Genomic DNA, 20082 nt, shown 5'->3' with positions numbered 1-20082 from the left:
ACATTTATAAAAATACATTAGCTTTGTATTATGTATTATGAGCAGATGTTGAAAAGCAAACAGTATTACTAAAGAGCTCGGCCATCCTGCACAGCCATTCTCCTCACTCCTCCCATCTACCAAACAGAACAGGGTCGTTGTCACTCTCACCACTAGAGGCAAGGACAGTTTCTATTCTTCTCACAAGTCCTAAAGTTGATAAAAAGTCAATTAGCAGAATATCATATAACAGAATACTAAGGTCTGTCTGCCTGTCACGTGACTATTCGCAAATAACTGTGGCTAGAACCTTGTTCTTGATCCAGATCAAAATCTTGTGACCTGATATGTTCGGGAAATGCACAAAATTTTAGGTAGCAGCACCTTAACCAAGGCAAACCGTGGTTGTGTACTTGTTATGGCAAACAGGTTGATAAACCAAGGGACATGGCAAAAAGAAAAACAAGAACAGTGACATCTGCTGACTGTTAACTGAATTGCAGAATCTGATTACCGTATATACTTGCGGATAAGCTCTCCCACGGAGAAGTCGGGACTTGATTTTACAGTATAATTTCTGGTATTTTATAATGTTGCTCACATAAGTCGAATGCGGAAAACTCACACTATTGGTACAAGGGATTATGATATGCTAATACCCACCTGAGAGAGTAACCACTGAGTACACGGCCTTTTTTTCTATGTGGGTGCAGCAATGCGCTGTATCGGAGTGTGCTCTTAACCTATCTCTCTCTGTCTATTGTGCCCACGTGACCACACGGTAATACCCAAACTATTCTGAAGCAAAGTTTGCACTGATTTGTGTTTTTATTATCTCATACCCTCATATACCTTTATCGTAACAGCATCCCTTATCTACGATGGAGCATTCGATCAGAAGAAAATATGAAACTGGTTTAAAAATAAATGTTGTTAAAGTAGCGAAAGAAATTGATAACTGTGCTGCTGCAACAAAATTTGATGCGTCTGAGAAACTGATGCGAGATTGGAGGAGGCAAGAAGATGTTAAAAAAATAATTAAATGTCGCATTTTTGAACGGGCGTACAAGTCGGGGTCTTATTTTATGATTGAGTTTTCAGGTTTCAAGACCCAACTTATACGTGAGTATATATGGTATGTAACACAGAACCCCATACCAGGAAAGAGTATAAGAAAAACAGGGACGCCTGACGAATCTCAAGAGTGGGATACCGAAAGCTGAAATGATGATGAAGTGAAATTTCATGTAGTGACAACCAGGGGGCCATAAACTCTGGTCACGTGCTTACAGCAAAGTGAGAGAAGAGTGCATACATCTGCTGAGCGTCAAGTACATCACACAAGCTGATTGAGTGTGCAGCCAAATACAATTGGCTCATCGGCATGACAGGTAAAATCCAGGATATTGAATGCAAGAACGAGAGAGAGAGAGACAGAGGTGCATGGCAACAGTCCAGAAGACAATCAAATGATCAAGACTTCTGACCAAATCTTTAGGTAGCGTCAAGCTGGTCATCACAACAAAAACATCAGATCACCCAGAGAGTTTACTGTTGGGTCACACAACACCCTTCCATAAGAGTAATAAAATACATTCTGACTACTAGAGGAGCTGGATGATGTAACTACTGAAACTCCTCACTTAGCGAACGAGTTCCGTTCCTTCGACTAGGTCAGTAAGCGAATTGGTCGATAAGCGAGTAGCCACCCCTTACTGATACTGCGTCTCTCACTCTGTCTTTATCCTTCAAGATCATCGAGATGGTCGAATGCGCCAGCTCCAAATCATGTGCTATCACTTTAACTTTCTTATTAGCTTCATCATCGTTTATGACGGTTACTGTTGAAATGATAATAATGCAGCACAAGATCAAAGCCGCCAAGAAGCGCCAGCTAAGACTAACTGCAGAGTTTGCGACAGGAATGCGAAAGTGGTCAACCAGTATCTACCTCTGAGTTTATGATGCTTGATGCTGAGACACCATGCTGCCGTTTCCACGACCAAAGTTCGCGTACAGCATACAGTACAGACTGAACAGAGAGCTGGTCGCAAGTCCACACAGTCGTTAAACAGGGAGGTCGTTAGGTGAGGAAACATAAGAAGTATCAACTGCCCCTTATCTTTAACTTGGTTTTATTTGCATTTTATTTTTGACCTGTGGGTTTGTGTGTTTCACTAGTATATAGAATATATCATTCTTGCAAATGTATATTGTAAATAATTGTTATAAAATTAAGACACAAGAAGTCAGAAAAGGGGCTGGTGCCAGCAGCATCTTTCCAGACACAAGTCTATTCAATGACTGACTCCATGATGGCAGGCAGAGTCTTTTATCATGTTGGGAGAGGAACAGGCAGGGCTAGGGGGTGTGACCAGAAGTGACATCACGATTCCTCAACATTCTGGGTTCCGGGTCAGTAGATGAAAAAGGAAACATTGTGAACAACAGCGCGCCCTGTGAACTCGGGGTGGAAGCTGATGATATTACTTAACTCCTTTGAATGATGTCATTGTATATATACAATATACTGCACGCTAACAACTGTTTACTTTATATTTATTTCTTTTTTGATTTAGTATTGTATTTTAGTCTAATGTCCTGACGACACATGCAAGTACAAATTTCATTTTGATATTATAGCAGCTATTACACAGTGGTTTAAAATAGGAAGAAGTGTTTCCTGCTTTAACATTCTGGTTTTTAATATGTCAATATTCAGCTTCATCCTAACTCTCCATCCCTTGAAGATTTTAGTTCCTTTGAATCAAGGAATTATTAGTTTGAATGAAATGCAATGGGAATTAACTTGAGACGTAGGTGTTGGTTAATCTATTGAAGTTCTCCCTTCTACAAATTATTGAGCACAGCAGAACTTCAGCAACATTTAACATTTAAAGCGGTAAAGTAACAGGTAACAAAAATTAGCGATATTACAAGGAAATCCACCAGAAGCAGACTTTCCTTTAAGCGTTAATTCCCAGAAAATTCTAAAGTATGCAAATATGTATATTGTGTAAAATAAAAAATAAATAAATAAATAAATAAATGTGTGAAGTTAAATAAACACTAAGCAAGACGTGAAAAATCCTCAAATGAGAACACTCACAGCCTTCAGCCATGAAAGGGATTAAAGTGATGCGGAAAACGGCAGCGCTGGGGGAGAGGGGCTTTGATCACGGATTGTTTCAAAGCCCACGGAGACAAGGCGACAGCTCCCTCATGGCCGCCTGTCTGCATTTCACACATCTGCCTTTCCCACACTTCTGTTCTTCAGAGTTACCCACTTCTAAACAAGACACGGGCCTGCTTTGGTTGTTGCGTTCCATGCTGGCTTCTGTGCCCGCCCCAGTGAAGTCTGAGGTGCCTGGGAGTGTAGACGGGTCAGGTCGAGGGGTATTTGACTGAAGGTGCAGCTCTGGACTGTACACCACAGCAGGCATTCTAGTGTGTGGCTGTCCTAACGTCAATGGCACTGGAGCTGACATGGCTATTGGAGGGCCTTTAACAGACAAAATGGACAACAAAAGGTGTCCAAATGGATGGCTGCTTCTTACGTTGTATCAATTTACTTTTTCATAGCTGTTCTTAGTTTGGTGTAGTGCTGCCAAAAGGATCCGGCATCTGGGGTACAAATACAGTGCATCCGGAAAGTATTCACAGCGCAACACTTTTTCCACATTTTGTTATGTTACAGCCTTATTCCAAAAAGAATTAAATTCATTTTTTTCCTCAGAATTCTACACACAACACCCCATAATGACAACGTGAAAAAGTTTACTTGAGGTTTTGCAAATTTATTAAAAATAAAAAAACTGAGAAAGCACATGTACATAAGTATTCACAGCCTTTGCCATGAAGCTCCAAATTGAGCTCAGGTGCATCCTGTTTCTCCTGATCATCCTTGAGATGTTTCTGCAGCTTATTAGAGTCCACCTGTGGTAAATTCAGATGACTGGACATGATTTGGAAAGGCACACACCTGTCTATAGAAGGTCCCACAGTTGACAGTTCATGTCAGAGCACAAACCAAGCATGAAGTCAAAGGAATTGTCTGTAGACCTCCTAGACAGGATTGTCTCGAGGCACAAATCTGGGGAAGGTTACAGAAAAATTTCTGCTGCTTTGAGGGTCCCAATGAGCACAGTGGCCTCAATCATCCGTAACTGGAAGAAGTTGGAAACCACCAGGACTCTTCCTAGAGCTGGCCGGCCATCTAAACTGAGCGATTGGGGGAGAAGGGCCTTAGTCAGGGAGGTGACCAAGAACCCAATGGTCACTCTGTCAGAGCTTCAGAGGTCCTCTGTGGAGAGAGGAGAACCTTACAGAAGGACAACCATCTCTGCAGCAATCCACCAATCAGGCCTGTATGGTAGAGTGGCCAGACGGAAGCCACTCCTTAGTAAAAGGCACATGGTAGCCCGCCTGGAGTTTGTCAAAAGGCACCTTAAGGACTCTCAGACCATGAGAAACAAAATTCTGTGGTCTGATGAGACAAAGATTTAACTTTTTGGTGTGAATGCCAGGCGTCACGTTTGGAGGAAACCAGGCACTGCTCATCACCAGGCCAATACCATCCCTACAGTGAAGCATGGTGGTGGCAGCATCATGCTGTGAGGATGTTTTTCAGTGGCAGAAACTGGGAGACTAGTCAGGATAAAGGAAATGATGACTGCAGCAAAGTACAGAGACATCCTGGATGAAAACCTGCTCCAGAGCGCTCTTGACCTCAGACTGGGGCGACGATTCATCTTTTAGCAGGACAACGACCCTAAGCACACAGCCAAGATATCAAAGGAATGACTTCAGGACAACTCTGTGAATGTCCTTGTGTGGCCCAGCCAGAGCCCAGACTTTGAACGTCTCTGGAGAGATCTTAAAATGGCTGTGCACCAACCTGATGGAGCTTGAGAGGTGCTGCAAAGAGGAATGGGCGAAACTGGCCAAGGATAGGTGTGCCAAGCTTGTGGCATCATATTCAAAAAGACTTGAGGCTGTAATTGCTGCCAAAGGTGCATCGAAAAGTATTGAGCAAAGGCTGTGAATACTTATGTACATGTGCTTTCTCAATTTTTTTATTTTTAATAAATTTGCAAAAACCTCAAGTAAACTTTTTTCACGTTGTCATTATGGGGTGTTGTGTGTAGAATTCTAAGGAAAAAAATGAATTTAATCCATTTTGGAATAAGGCTGTAACATAACAAAATGTAAAAAAAGCGATGCGCTGTGAATACTTTCCGGATGCACTGTACGTTAGAGTATCACAAACATTGTGACAAGGACAGGCCACTCAAAGGCCCAACAACGCTCACCAATCCTATCCACCTAATTCCTTTAAAATCACATCAGGTTGAGTTTTGAAGATCCCTGAAGTCCTTCTATTTACCACACCACTGGTGTCCTCAAGTGTGTGATCCGCCATTATGTTGAAAGAATTCAGCTGGATCTGCTTAATTGATGCCTTTGAGGATTTTAAATACCTAGATTAGGTCCCCATGCAGTCTTCTCTGCTTGAGACTAAACAGGCTTAACTCTCAAGAGTCTGTCACAGTAGGACATGTCCTTAAGTCCCATGATGCACTTGGTTGAAGTCTTCTGCAAGGCTTCAAGTCCTGCTATGTCTTTCTTGTAGCATGGTGACCAGAATGGCACGCAACACTCCAGATGTGGTTGCACTAGTGCATTACATAGTCTGAGCATAATGTTCATTGATGTATATTCTTAATGATATATCCTAACATGTTATTTGCCTTTTATCATCTTATGCACATTGCTAAGATGATGAAAACTGGCAAATTGGAAAACGTAAGTTGGCCTAGTGTGAGTGAGTGGGGAGTCCATGTATGAATATATCATGAGATGGATTGGCATCCCGTCGGAGACCGGCTCCAGCCCTGTGCTTCATGCTGCTTGGACTTCCCTTCAGCCCTGTATTGGATTAGCAGATGTGAACAAGTTATAAACTGAACACATGATGCAAGATCCAGGCGTGTTCAAGGACTGTGCAGGCCCTACAACCCCTCAACGGACTGAATTCAGAAGATCAGATCTGGAACATTCTCAGACATTTTTCAGGGCTTCAGGTGCCAAAGGCTATCTGACCAAGACTGGGCAAAGGGCTGAAAACTGGCCCGGACAGGTTGGTCCATCACAAGGACCACTGTCACTCACATGCGCACATAAACATCCGTACGCCATATTCAGACACAGTCACAATTCACAATTTCAAATTAGCGTAACCTAAATAAAAAAAAAATTGTGAAGAATTCCTTCTTGTGTGTGTCTGGCCCTTGTAATTTTCATGAAATGGCTTTACAGAGCTATTCAGTTGTGACAAATGTTAGGAAATAACAGAAGTGAATGGGAAACTTTATTACAAATAGTGACCAATACGTATCATAGGTGATCGAAACACTCTGGTGGCCAATTGTAAGGTGACCAGAAATTCAAAGTCCCAAACTGGGACACTTTGTGTAGCATGGATACAAACATATGACGCCAGTCCTCATTTGTTTCACGCCATCTTTATCTCATCCTCATCGGAGAGGGATCAGGGGACGGGAAAACAAATAAACACGAATGACTGCACACATTGCCTGATATGGACACAAATAAATGGCAGTCCTCTTATTTTTGGTCTGGTTCTCGGTCCTCCTGGCAATGTTGTTCACAAGTTCTTAATCCAACTTTCCCCCCAGAGTTTTGACTGTGCTATTATAAGTTTATTACAAGGAGGAGGGCATTGTACCCCGTTGAAGTTTCGTACTGTACACCCTTGTGTTTAATTAGATAGGCAGATTCGGACATTTTGACTTTCTTCAGTTATTTATCAGGAAGCATAACTTGAGATTGGAACTGTCGCTGTCACCGGGGCGCCTGGTCACCCGAGTAAACAACAGCGTCAGTGAAATAGTTAATTACTATAATCTGCAGATAAGAGAGCTGTGAGGTTGATTTAGTGCGAGATTAATACTGAGTAGATGTTTATTTACTTCTGCACATAACGCCACAGGGTACTTCATTCATATCTAGATAACATTTTGGTTTTGTTGCTTGCTTGTATTTTATATCTAGTAGATAGAAGATAGTTTAACTCACCTGTTACGACTTTGGAGGACTGGGAGGACTGAGGGCTAAAGCTCTGTTTTTTCTTCTGTGCAGGCTCAATGTGTTGTCAAGACTTCCTAAAGTAGAAACAACGTGTAGGGATTTCCACGTACGCCTCACCAGACTTGTCGACAGAAGACTGACATTCCCCGCGGACTCAAGCAGCCATTGACTGTGGCTTCCTACCTGCACACGCAATCTGCTGGTGTTTCATTAACGTGTATGGGAGATCTGTTTGCCATCAATAGTGGCTATTGGAGGAGAAAAAGAGGAACATTTACAAAATCTACTAGTTGATTTAACCGCTGTCAAGGTGCAATTGAAACAGTAAAGTAATTCGTAGTTGAACTGGCACAGAATGTTTCTCCATTTTAAGACAGACGAGTTGGAGAGTTCACCGTTAACTATAAAAGGGAGTTTTTGAAATTTTAAAACTGTGTACAGCGTGATCTGTTCAAGATACCTCCACGAAAACTGAACTTCCTTGAAGAACAAGTATGCCATATTTCAACAACATTCATCCAGACAGACAGACAAACCCGGCTATCGTAAAAGGTGCTTCATGCATTATATGCGCCTGAAAATGAAGGAATGAACACAGAAAACAGTTTGTTTAATTTCTAGTGTCACCAGGCTCATAGAGCCAACCATATGTACCACCTGCTCCTGTCAAGGACTGTAACTTAGCCAAATTGCTGACTAACTCTGGTTTATTACTTAATTAATATTAATGTGAAGGTCACTGGGGTGAGTTCTACTAATGTAAAATGAACCAGGCGTCCTGCCAGCCCCTCAGTGTCAAAGCGTTCGTGGAAGAGTATGTCAAATCTTGCAGGGGAATATCCAAAGGTTAAAGCAAAAAATAAGGGTGGAGGTTGAGCAGCAGGGTAGCATCGGGGCAGTACAGTTGGAGTGCCATCCACATTACTGCCCTTGTGGCATTTGAATGTTCTCCCCATGGTTGGGTTGGTTTCTTTCTGGGCGCTGTGGTTTTCCTTCCATTGCCATGCATTGTAAGTTAAGTAGTGATTGGTGTGGGTGTGGGCATGAGTGGGCACTGCCTGGGGTCTTTTGCTGCCCTGTGCCCGATGCTGCCAGCACCTTGATCCATCAGGTGACATTTTCCTCATGTAAAACTCATTAGCCAAATTAGCCAAATCTTATGTGAGGTTGTAACCCACCTTGAACTGAATGCCAGTCTGGAAATAAACCCTACCGTTAATTTACTTATTTTGTTTGTTATGTATAAAAGTGTTGTATTCATGATGGAATAAAAATACCATTTCACTTTAAGTATTTAGGTTCATACTTGTGGCATAAAGCAGATGACACTGGATTATAAAATATTGCTTCTGCAAACCCCCCCCACACTGAAGCACTACGCCATATGAGGGGATTTGTTTTTATTAAAAGCAGTATGCAATGCGCCGTCTGGCATTGCCAAGGAGCTGCTGAGAGAATTTCAACTAATAAACTGGCACTGGAACACCGGACACCACTTCTTCTGTTGCTTTCTGTACGACTGCCCCTTCCACAACTAAAACAGAAATCTGTCCCCTTCACTTTCTTTACACTTTATTGTAGATTTAACCTAAAATGAAGAAATTGGCAATTTTTTCCCATCAATCTACACTCCATGACCCACAACGACAAAGTGAAAACGTATCTTCAGAAAGGTTTGTAAATTTATAGTCATTCCTATAAGTATTCAGGCCCTTTGACATGGCGCTCCAGGTTGTGCTCAGGTCCATCCTGTCTGCAGAAATTCTCCTGTCTAGAACTTGACTGGAGTCCACCTGTGGCAAATTGAACTAAATGGACACCATTTACAAAGGCACATACACCTGTCCGGACAAAAACCCAGCCAGGAAGTCCAAGGAACTCTCTGTAGACTTCCACCAAGAAATTGTGATGACAGGCACTGGTCAGAGCCAGGGTGTTAATCCTTTTCTAAAGCTTTGAGCGATCCCAGGAGCACAGTGGCATCAGTAATTGTGAAATGGAAGAAGACTGGAACCACTAGGAGTCTTCCTAGAGTTGGCCATCCAGCTGAACTGAGCAACTGAACAAGAAGGCTCTTGGGTCAGACAGATGACCAGGAACCCAGTGGTCATCCTAACAGAGCGTCAGAGGTCCTCAGCTGAGATCGGAGAAACTGTTGGAAGGACAACCATCTCTTTGGGCAAAACTCCAAGGGAGCTCCATACCAAGTGGCATATAACAGACATGCATGCATTGCCTTTGTCATTCCAACAGATGGTGCCTCACAAACGTTTGTAGTAATGCATTTTATTACTACCAATGTTAGTTAGGTGCCATCTGTTTGAATGACAAGTGCAATGCATTTTATTCCTACATGCAATCCAAAAGATGCTGCACTGCAAACATTAATGTTACAGTCTACATTGACTACTTCGATTTCTGTCCATCTTAGGCAGGCAGCACAACTAGTTAACATATAACTGAACTATGACCAGTTGATAATGGAGGAAAGGAACACAAAAACTCCAGTCAGGAGCATCCAGTGACAGAGCAGGTCAGCTCCACTCTCCAAGTTGCTCTAGGTAGTGTCTTGAACCCGCTGCCGCTGATAACGTACCCGAGGGATGAGCCACAACACACAAACACAGCAAGGGGTAGGTGAAACCGTGCCAGTGCTTAAAGCAGTCAAAACCAACGTGTTCAGAACAGTGCAGTGCAAGACGTTCAAGAAATAACTAATCCAATAAAACAAGCAGTGCCCATGTGGAGGTTAAAAACGATCAAAGAAATATTCCTTAAAAATAAGGTTGGAAACATATAGGCAGGAAACTGTCCTTTACTGTTCTAAGCCGTGCTGCCTCCTTTTTAAAACTGACAGCATGGAGAGACGTCCATCCAATAGACGTAGACAACCGTTTATTCCAGCCTGTGTCCCCACCGTCAATCCCACGCTGTTCCTATTCCGGCCTGTGTCCCCACCACCAATTCCACGCCATTCCGCAGAGGGGGTGTTGAGCCCTGCTCCGCTCACACCACTACCGACACCTGGCTCCTCCTGGCGAGGGTGTGCTGTCCTCCCACCGCTGCCAGTCGCTGGCACACCTTGAGCACAACAGTCGCTCCAGCTACCTGGTCACTCAACGGGTCGGCCACACACTCCTCCATGGGGCTCCTGCTTCCTCCCGTCTTGCACCGGCTTTCGCTCTCTCTTTCCGTTAACCTCTGTTCTTTTTGTTAACCATTTTTCCTTTCCTCCTGTCTTGTACCGGCTCTCGCTCACTCCTGCCTTTCTCTCAGTTCCTCTCTTTCACCTCCATTCTTCTTCCTCTCGTTTCTCTGCCTCTTCTCGTGTCGGCTTTCCCTTATATCCCTCAATCGCACGCCACAGAAAACCAATGGAGCAGCTGAGACAGATGGGACCCTCACGTGTAGGTGCGTCTCGCCTCAATTACCTCAACAACTTCCCACAGCAGCACGAGCACACACACCCACTCAGGGAGATCGAGTCGGCCATTCAGATATTTATTTAAAAACGGGACACTAAAATGTTATACCGCACATCCCTGGAGAAAATTAGTCGATCATGATTTTTTTATCACCTTTCTATTTTCCATCACATGGTTGTGGTGAACTGAATCATATACTAGCGGCACGGAGTACAAGGCAGGATCCCACCCTGGACGGGATGCCAGTCCATCCTATACCAGCCTCCTTTAGAGAGGACTCTCAGGCTGACATGCACATTTAATCCTGCTGCTCTATCTACTTACAGCACAACGATGACACCTTAGGTTTTGCAAATTTGACGCCCACCTGTATATTCCTAAGCTGAGTATGGGACAAAGTGACACAACATCTGGAAAGGAATGCAGTGAATATGAAGACGATAACAAACACACACCAATTTGGAGAATACAGATGTTAAGGCTGATGCAGACGTGTGTGTTTCTAACCGCATTACTGCCTTCATTTTCACACATTTCGGCATTCAAGCACACGCGCCATTACCCCCGTCCCCATCCCTTGGCAAACTTTACATGTTTTTGATTTTTACTTCTCATCGCCAGTTTTTACACATGGCCAAGCATATGTTGCTTGGCCTAGAGAAAACTCGAGAGCAAAAGTTAATGTAAAAGTTCTCGATGCAGAAAAGCAAGGAAAACTAATTCCCCAAGAAGACCGAGTGCTCACTCAAAATATTGCGTATACAGAAGTATTTGTTGTTTAAATAAGGAGCCATGTAAGCATACAAGTTTGCATACCACAAGCATTCAAGCACGCGAGTTACACATACACCTAGAAGCAAGTACTGGAAGCATACAAGTTTTTTATCCATCTTCTCATCCTTCATTTACACTAATAACCGTTGGTGCTGGGCACCCATCCAGTATCACAGCCTTCTTTGCACAGACAGCGGGGCAGACTACTACGGCAAGTTATTAATAGTTATTTCATAGCTGGAGAACAATCTCACATTTAATACGAGCCTCGCTTTGAAGTCCATGACAGTGAGGCTTGTCAATGTATAGTTGACTATTCCAGTCAAATGCTAAATTAGTGCAAACGTCAGGGAGGCTAATTCAGTGTATTTGAACATTGGTCAGTATTTGATATATCCTCATGAACAAATCAAGAAGTGTGTATCAAAGCAGCAGCATGGGGTCACAGTAGCTGCCTGCACTGAACATCTCAGAAAACTTTTACCACTCCTTCTTTGAATGAACACTGACAGATCTGGATTCCCTTTTGCCATGTCTTCAAAGCGGTTTCTCAGCCCTTTATCGAAAAAGTCAAAATGCTACAAAACTCAGTTGTGACAGCTGCTCTGAAAATTCAGAGAAATGAATCAGCAAAGGAGTCAGCGCTGGGATGGGCCCCGGCTTGAGAGGGGGAGGAGCTTTGACACTTTTACTGGCACGGCAAGGGATGAAGATTTGGGGAGAGGGAGGGGCTTTGACACTAATTGGCATGGCAGGGGTAAGGCTTTGTGGAGAGGGAGGGGCTTTGACAGTTTAATCTCCTGGCATGACAATGGTGGAACTTTGAGGAGAGGGAGGAGCTTTGACACTTTTACTGGCATGACAAGGGTGGAGCTTTGGGGAGAGGGAGGAGCTTTGACATTTTCATTAACACTACTGGTGAATATATTCCCTTTATAATTAATATGCGAGTAAGAATTTCATTGTACTCTGTACACATGACAATACTACTGCTCTTTATTTATTTGAAATTTACTTTTATTTATTTCACAGAATTCTATTATGATGTTATTACTTTTCCTCAGTCTACCACCTGCTATATCTGCATGAGTTTACCTTCCCATATTCTGGTTTTCCTTCCAATCTCAAAGACGTTTGTTAGGTTAATTGATATTTTTAAAATGTGGATGTGTGAGTGTAAGGGGGCCTTACAATGGACTAGCACCTCCACGCAGGGCTGGTTCCTGCCTTGAGTCTGATGACGCTGGTATAGGCTCTGCCCCAACACCACCCTGAACTGGACTAAGTGGGTCTAACAGCGTATGACTGGATACATTATGATTTTACTACTATGTGGAGATTGTGTATTCCTCCCAAATCGGCATGGGATTTTTCTCCAGGTATGCCAATTGCCCCCCCAACTCCCAAACCTTTGAGTTATATAGACATGATATTCTTATGTTACAGCCACAATTTGTTGCTTATCTTATACGTTTTTTCATTTTTTGTTATTTATCTTATTTATGAGTTGTTTTTCGTATGTTTTGTTGTTTTTATGTAATTATTATTTCATGTATTGTGTATCTAAGTTGACTTCTGATGTTCCTTGTGTTCTGTAGGTGAAACCCCAAGAGGTGGAGCCATTGTGACATCACTGCTGTAGGGACCGCCCTCCACCTTTAGATTCTGGTAGAAGAGATGGGCCCTGCAGAGGTTCATTCGAGTTTGTGGAGTAAAGATCATGTTGTGAGTACTGTATTGATTTTTATTGTTTTCTGAATTTTTGCAGTTGTTTTTGGAATACCTCATCTCATTTTCTGAAATCGCTTTTCCTGGTAATGGTGGAGGTGGCGGCCCAAACTTCCCTGTCCCCAGCTACAGATTTTAGCTCTTCCTGGCGATTTCCCAAGCCAGTTGAGAAATATAATCTGTGTCATACCCTGTGGGACCACTTTGGGGTCAACAAGCTCCTCTTGATCTGGAGGTGCAGCGACTCCAATGTGAGGTTCTATCAAATTCCTGATCTTTGAACCCAGTCATGGAGTGCCAGTTCAGCCACCCTGTGATGAAACCTCATTTCTGCCACTATTATCTGTACAGTGTCAATAGCATATGCGCTATTGATTTCATTCGTTTTGTTATTCACCACAGCTCATGACCATAGGTGAGAACTGGGATGTGGACAGACTGGTAAATCCAGAGTTTAGTTTTTAGACTTCACCACCATGGACTGTTACAGTACCCACAGAACAGTTACCACCACTCCAATCTGCTGGTCGATCTCACAGTCTTCTCTCACGTGTTTTTGAATTGTTGCTGGTGAATTGTAAATTTGATCCGATTAGTTTGGACTGAATATTTTAGGAACATCCTTTTGCTTGTTCTATTTTTGCTTTGCGCCCTCCCACCACCGTCTGTGGGGGAGGAGCAGCAGCTAAAGATTCATCAAAAATTTCGATCTCCGGTTTTCAACAGATCTCGACGTTTTAGGGTCCCCTGATACTGAAAATATTGCTATCTCAAAGATGGGTGTGTGTCTGTCTGTGTACCATCCAGGGCTGTGGAGCTGGAGACAATTTTGGGTACCTGGAGTCTGGGTTCGAAATGCCGACTCCGACTCCTAGTAAATTTAAATTATAATGAAAAAAATATACAGCAAGTTCAAATGTCCCATTTCACAAACAAGAGTCATAATTAAGTACTTCTCTGACGTAAGGATAAAGCCCAGTGCATAGTTGTGTTACTACTAGTGTGACGTTCAACTGAGCTATTATACAACCTGACATTCACATATTGTAATCTGGATTATGGTACATTACAAAAAGTGTTTTCATTTTATTTCAGATATAATGTGTTTAAACAAGTTCATTTGAGTGTAAACAAGTGCAATGATGTAGGTGGAGGGGTGTGCTATGGCCTGATGTGTGTTCAGGCGTTCTTGTCTTTTATTTAAACTGGCCAATATAGTAGAGAGTCAGCTTCCTAGCCAAAGGTTCTGTGGTTGAATGACATGTATGTTGACTTCCTTCAATCAACATGGAAAATACATTAGCATATTAAATACAGGAGTCGGAGTCAGAAGTACCAGAAACTAAGGAGTTGGAGTCGAAGGATTCATCTGCCGACTCCACAGCCCTGCCCATCACAGTTTCGTGAGGACAGTCTACAGCTAAAATGGCTGGATGGAAAAATACCAAACTCGAAACTTAAGCCTGTCATGAGATGACGATGTGCTGATTGGTTTTTGAGTCAAATCGTTCAAGAGACAGAGGCACTCTAAAGGAACTCAAATACCGTAACTCTGCAATTAGGAATTCTTCTCGTCAATTGCTATCGTAATGGCCTAGCTTATGATCAGAAAGATCAGCATCTGTTTGCTGAATCAGCTCATTTCCATTTTAGATTACTTTAACAGCACTGGGCTCAAGACGAAAGCCAAGGCTGGACCGTCACATCACACAACACTTTCATTCATGGCAGCCAATTAAACATCACCAGTTCACTTAAACTGAACACCTTTAGGCTGCTAGGAGAAAAACCCCATCACCGCCACTAGTCCTACTCTTGCTCATATAGGGAGATCATACCAACTGCCCATGGGTGTATGTAGTCCCCTGTCTGCAAGGAGAGACCTCCAGCTAAATGCTATATTAAGGATTGCCCCACAGCAGAATACATCACCATGGCAGTAACCTGGTCGGCTAATTCCATCCCACACTCCACAAATTTTCCTTATCAAGTGCAGACCATATTTTCGAGTGAGCAAGTCAGCTCCACAAATCAAGTTTCACAAAATACTAGCGAGGCCTGAGGAAGTCAGCTTAGCAGCAGGGACCCTGGCCCGAGTAATTCGGCTCTGCCTATGTCAGCACAATCAGAGGCGGCCTCAATGCATCACGCCGGCGAGGAAGCGAGAGAGATTACGTGTCTTCTCGGAGATGGACTGCCAACGAAGACATCTGTTATAGGCGATTTAAAACGGGGAGTGAGTGAGCGAGTGAGAAAGAAAGAAAGAGAAAGACATCTCCGCTTACGACACTCAGGAGTTGGAGGACGGGGCCAAGATATGGGAAAGCCAGAATATTTATTGAGCCAATTAAAAACACAAAAAAAAAGTCTTGGGAGGAATGGTGCGCACATTGCAGATCAATCTTTGCCGTAAATGAGCCAGACTCAGAGTTCCAGTATGCAAAGCAAGGTCACAATGCCAGATGATGGCATCCAATAATTTCTTTCAGAAAATAAATATTTAGCAAAGGCGACGGCTTCCCAAACCACAGAGCATAGCGGGAGCGCGCCTATTATAAAGCCGTCAAGCTGTCCTTTTCAGGGCCGCTCCACCATCAATTTCTGATACTCTATGATTTGACGGCGGATCATGCGTATTAATTGGCTATTGCAGACATAATTCCTTTACTTAGGGGAAATCGGCCCATAAATAAGGCCGAGATGTAGCTTTTCATTAGAAGTGAAGCATCCACTCACATGCCTTTACCGGCGCTTTAATGAGCAGTTTTCATTCACCGCTGTCTCTCAGAAGCAAATCATTTATCCCCTGGGATTTCTCTTTCTCCTTCTTTCATTCCTGCACTTTCTTTTTTTTTTAACAAAACCTCAAACACACACACACACAAGTCACATGAAAAGCAAGGTCTTTGTTTGAAGGGATAAAAAAAAAGAAAAAAACGTTTACAAAAAGAATATATTGATGATTAATTTAAAGCAATCAGGACACGAGAAGGAGGGGTTGGAAAACAAAGCGATTCGTCTACCCGGAGGCAAGGGACGTCGGCCTCAACCATACATAATTGCTGATTCTTGGAGATGCTAAATGAGATTGGTAATGAGAGTGAAGGTTTTTAATAATTTAAAAGGGAGTCTCAAATGAAAAAAAAAAACTATATATATATATAAATACGGAAATTGGGGTTAGGGAGTGTGGGGGGGTCTGTTACGATCTGGCAGCAGGGCACAAGTACAGCACACTCTGGAGACTGTAAAGGACATTTCTGCATACCTGTTGGATCACAAGACATCTCCGAGGATTAATGGGAGAATGAAAAATTGAAGCAGGAGATGGTCAGAAATACCGAGACGTAGCAAGTGGGTCAAATCTGTGAGATCAAAAACTGAATACCACAACCAAGAAGTAAGACAGGCGAATCCGAAGACGGGAGCAAAACAAAGTCCTGACCAGGAGCCCAAACCTGGCACTGGAAACGGACTTCCACCAAAAAGGGTCATTGTCTTTGACATGTGGACCCTGGTTGGGGCTCACGTTCTTGTTTCATATCTTTTTTTCTCTTCATTCTTGCACCATTTACTTAGGTTCATGTTGCTTTTGTTGATTACACGCGTTAGCCTTTGATTTTCATCTTGTCTATCAGCTGTCTGCGTTATGTTTCATGTGATTTGTGGGCGGTCCCCCAAGGGGTGGGGCCATCTGCCAAAGACCGCCTGGAACTGCCCACCACCCTAACCAGTGGGTCTTGCACAGTTCTGTGCTTGGGATGTGGTGAATGTACTTGTGCCTTTTTCTTGTGTTTTTGTGAATTATTGGATTTTTGACCTGTCAGCTCGGGGTTTCTGTACTGGGACCCTCTTCACTGAGATTGCCTTCTCTTGTAAACATCTCCCATTTTGCCTTTTGTGCTCTACAGAGCTAGCTTTTGTTTCAGAGAACTTTTTGTGGAAAAAAACAAAAATTTATAAAGTTATGTGTTTGCCCTTGTTACTAGTTGAGTTTGACAGTTTCCCCCTCTAGTGGGTATTTTTGGAAGATTTTTTAAAATTTTTTATTTTTGGCATTTACAGTACATGCTTTGGGACTTGTTCTGGACAGAGTGAACTGCCATAAAATTAAAAACAGAGCAAACAGGCCAAATGTTTGTAACTGATGTGTGAGCCATTCCAACAGATGGTGCGCGGCAAACAGTTGCAATAATATAATGCATTACTACAAATTGCTTCATCTGTTGGAATTACAAATACAATGCATTTCATTTCATGGACAGACATAGCAACCAGATGGTCAAACACATACACTGAAACACAGACACATTCTTTTATTAAGGTATATTTTTTCGTTTTTACTCCCACTGAATTATGTTGGAGAATTAATTTATGAACTGCCAAAAAAAAAAACAGAGCAAAGAGGTTGAAGGTTTGTGATAGATGTAGTAAAATACATTGCATTTTATTAGTGTGAGTCATTCCAACAGATGGTACATTGCAAACATTTGTAGTAAAAAACGCATTACTAGAAATGTATGCAATATGGCATCTGTTGGAATAACAGAGACATAGCAGCCAGATAATCACACAAATACATTGAAACACACATTCTTTTATTAAAGTGGATCATTGTGATATCCTTCTTTTAGTCCCACTGAGTGGTTAAATGGTGGAGAACTCATTCAGATTGATAGAGATAAAAGGCACTATATAATAGATAGATAGATCTGAAAGGCACTATATAATAGATAGATAGATAGATAGATAGATAGATAGATAGATAGATAGATAGATCTGGAAGGCACTATATGATAGATAGATAGATAGATAGATAGATAGATAGATAGATAGATAGATAGATAGATAGATAGATCTGAAAGGCACTATATAGATAGATAGATAGATAGATAGATAGATAGATAGATAGATAGATAGATAGATAGATAGATCTGGAAGGCACTATATAATAGATAGATAGATAGAAAGAAATGAAATGCATTATATAATAGATAAATCTGAAAGGCACTATATTATAGATAGATAGATAGATAGATAGATAGATAGATAGATAGATAGATAGATAGATAGATAGATAGACATGAAAGACACTATATAATACATAGGTAGCACTTGACTTGCCCCCTTTTTGCAGAAGGTTGTACTTAAACCATCCAAACAGCCGTCAGTTTGATTATTTTGTAGCGTCTTTTACCTCTCCTGTGCTCTCTACAGACACTGCCATTACTTGTTTTGTCACTTTTGTGACAAGATAAAAGTGTCATCCTTCTGTCCTGTCACTATCCAAGATTGCGGATATCCTAATCGACTTTGATTGTGTTTCTTTTCCTTTTCATTTTTCAGTTTAAAGGTTGTTATTTTTGATTTTGGTTTCTGGTTTTTAGTGTTGGGGTTAGATGACAGTTCTTTGATTCCCCAGTTAAGATCTTGCTTTGTTTATTGACTGTGTCTCCTTCTCTAGTCCTTTATTTCTTTCTGCTGTGCTGATTCCTTATTCAGCAGAACAACCTCAGTGTTTAATTAGCTTGTCTTGTTTTTCTTCTCTTATTCAATAGTGTGAGATGTACGTTTTTGTATTTAAAGTGGAAATTGGAATTAAAATGAAATTTAGAAATATTTATATTTTTGCTATAACTTTATATGCTTAATTACCCTTCTGTCATTCTTGCATTAATTTGCCTTTTCTTTATGGAATTTCCTCCCTCAATTGTACCCTAAAAATGACAATTAACAACAAGACACAGGGGCAAATGATACTAAATGCAAAGAGCTGAAGTTACTTCATTGTCAGACCCACAACACGTTCATTAGCAAGTGGTGATTTAAATAACCAGAACACCTGCAAATAAAAGAACAAACATCACGATGATGAGGACAAAAATCTTAAAAGCCAAAAAAGACCAACATTAAATAAACCCCCTGCAACACACGACATATCTCTGGCTACATAAAAACTGAGCAAATCCAGTCACGTAACTGGGAGACAAGAGCTTGCTTAATGAAGGTTGGAGTCCAGTTAAAAAGAGACATTGGTGGGGGCAGACACAGTAGACCCCCAGGACTGGACCCAAAGCCCACAGCTAACGATGAAGACGTCAAGTCAGCTACAGCAGAGTGGCCGCACAATTACAGGAAATTGTTTTATTGCCAGCTGCATGAATGGTATAACAAGCATATTATAGATAATATAATATTATATGCTCTCTCTCTCTGGTCTACTGCTTCTGGTGGTCCCTAAATCAAGACTAAAGTGTAGGGGAGATTGTGCCTTTGCAGTTGTAGCCCCCCGACTCTCTCTTCTTATGGCACTTGATTATTCCTTGGCTTTGAACTCATTGTGATTAGAGAGCTGTGTCTGTCTAGTGTATTGTCTTTTGTATTGTATTATTCTTGGGTGTACAGTACAGCACTTTGGTCCACTATAGCAGTTTTTAAAAGTGCTGTATAAATTTATTTAATATTGATACAAGAGTTTATTAAAATATAAAGCTTGCTTGGTTTTTGGCTTTGGTTCCTTTTCTCTTCAAAATGTAATCAACACTCCTGTTGACCACAAAGAGACGGGATCATCCTTTTTCTCTTCATTGATACCTGAATCCATTCTTTCAAGTTTTTAATTCTAACGGATCCCTTTGATACCACTTACTACCTTATTTCCTGCGCATGTGGGGCATACAGCAGGTTCTGAGGAAGTAATTACACCTTGAAAAGTCTCCATTGTCTGCATCACTTCTTTCACTTTTAAATATCCGTGACTGCCGGCTGCGTGTTTTTGAATGCTTTGCTTTCTTCCTCTTCCCATTTACGTCATTTTCAGCAGTCCCGTCACATTTTGCGTTTTAATGAGCTCAGACTAAAGCTGCAGCTTGGGAGACATATTGCTATCCATCACGGATCGGTTGGTCTTTGGGGTTTCCATATTCACCAGACTCTGGTGGATCAGGCACACTTCTTACGCCTCCATTTCTTTCGCTGCATTATTGGACGTAATGTGCGCACCCCCTGAGCAAATTCTTATGAACTCACTGTTGAGCAGCTCATATGCACTGTAATTCCTGGGCCA

At 41.9% G+C, this 20082-nt stretch overlaps 1 protein-coding gene across 2 annotated transcripts in view; it reads right to left on the bottom strand.

Moving 5' to 3' along the window:
• The window catches only part of nkain1 (sodium/potassium transporting ATPase interacting 1), a 447372-nt gene that overhangs the window by 229252 nt on the left and 198038 nt on the right, over window positions 1-20082 (bottom strand). The window lies entirely within an intron of this gene.

Source organism: Polypterus senegalus, chromosome 17, assembly GCF_016835505.1.
Source record: "Polypterus senegalus isolate Bchr_013 chromosome 17, ASM1683550v1, whole genome shotgun sequence".
NCBI lineage: Eukaryota > Metazoa > Chordata > Cladistia > Polypteriformes > Polypteridae > Polypterus > Polypterus senegalus.
Note: the sequence above shows the minus strand (reverse complement) of the source record. Positions and strands in the feature narration are given on the sequence as shown.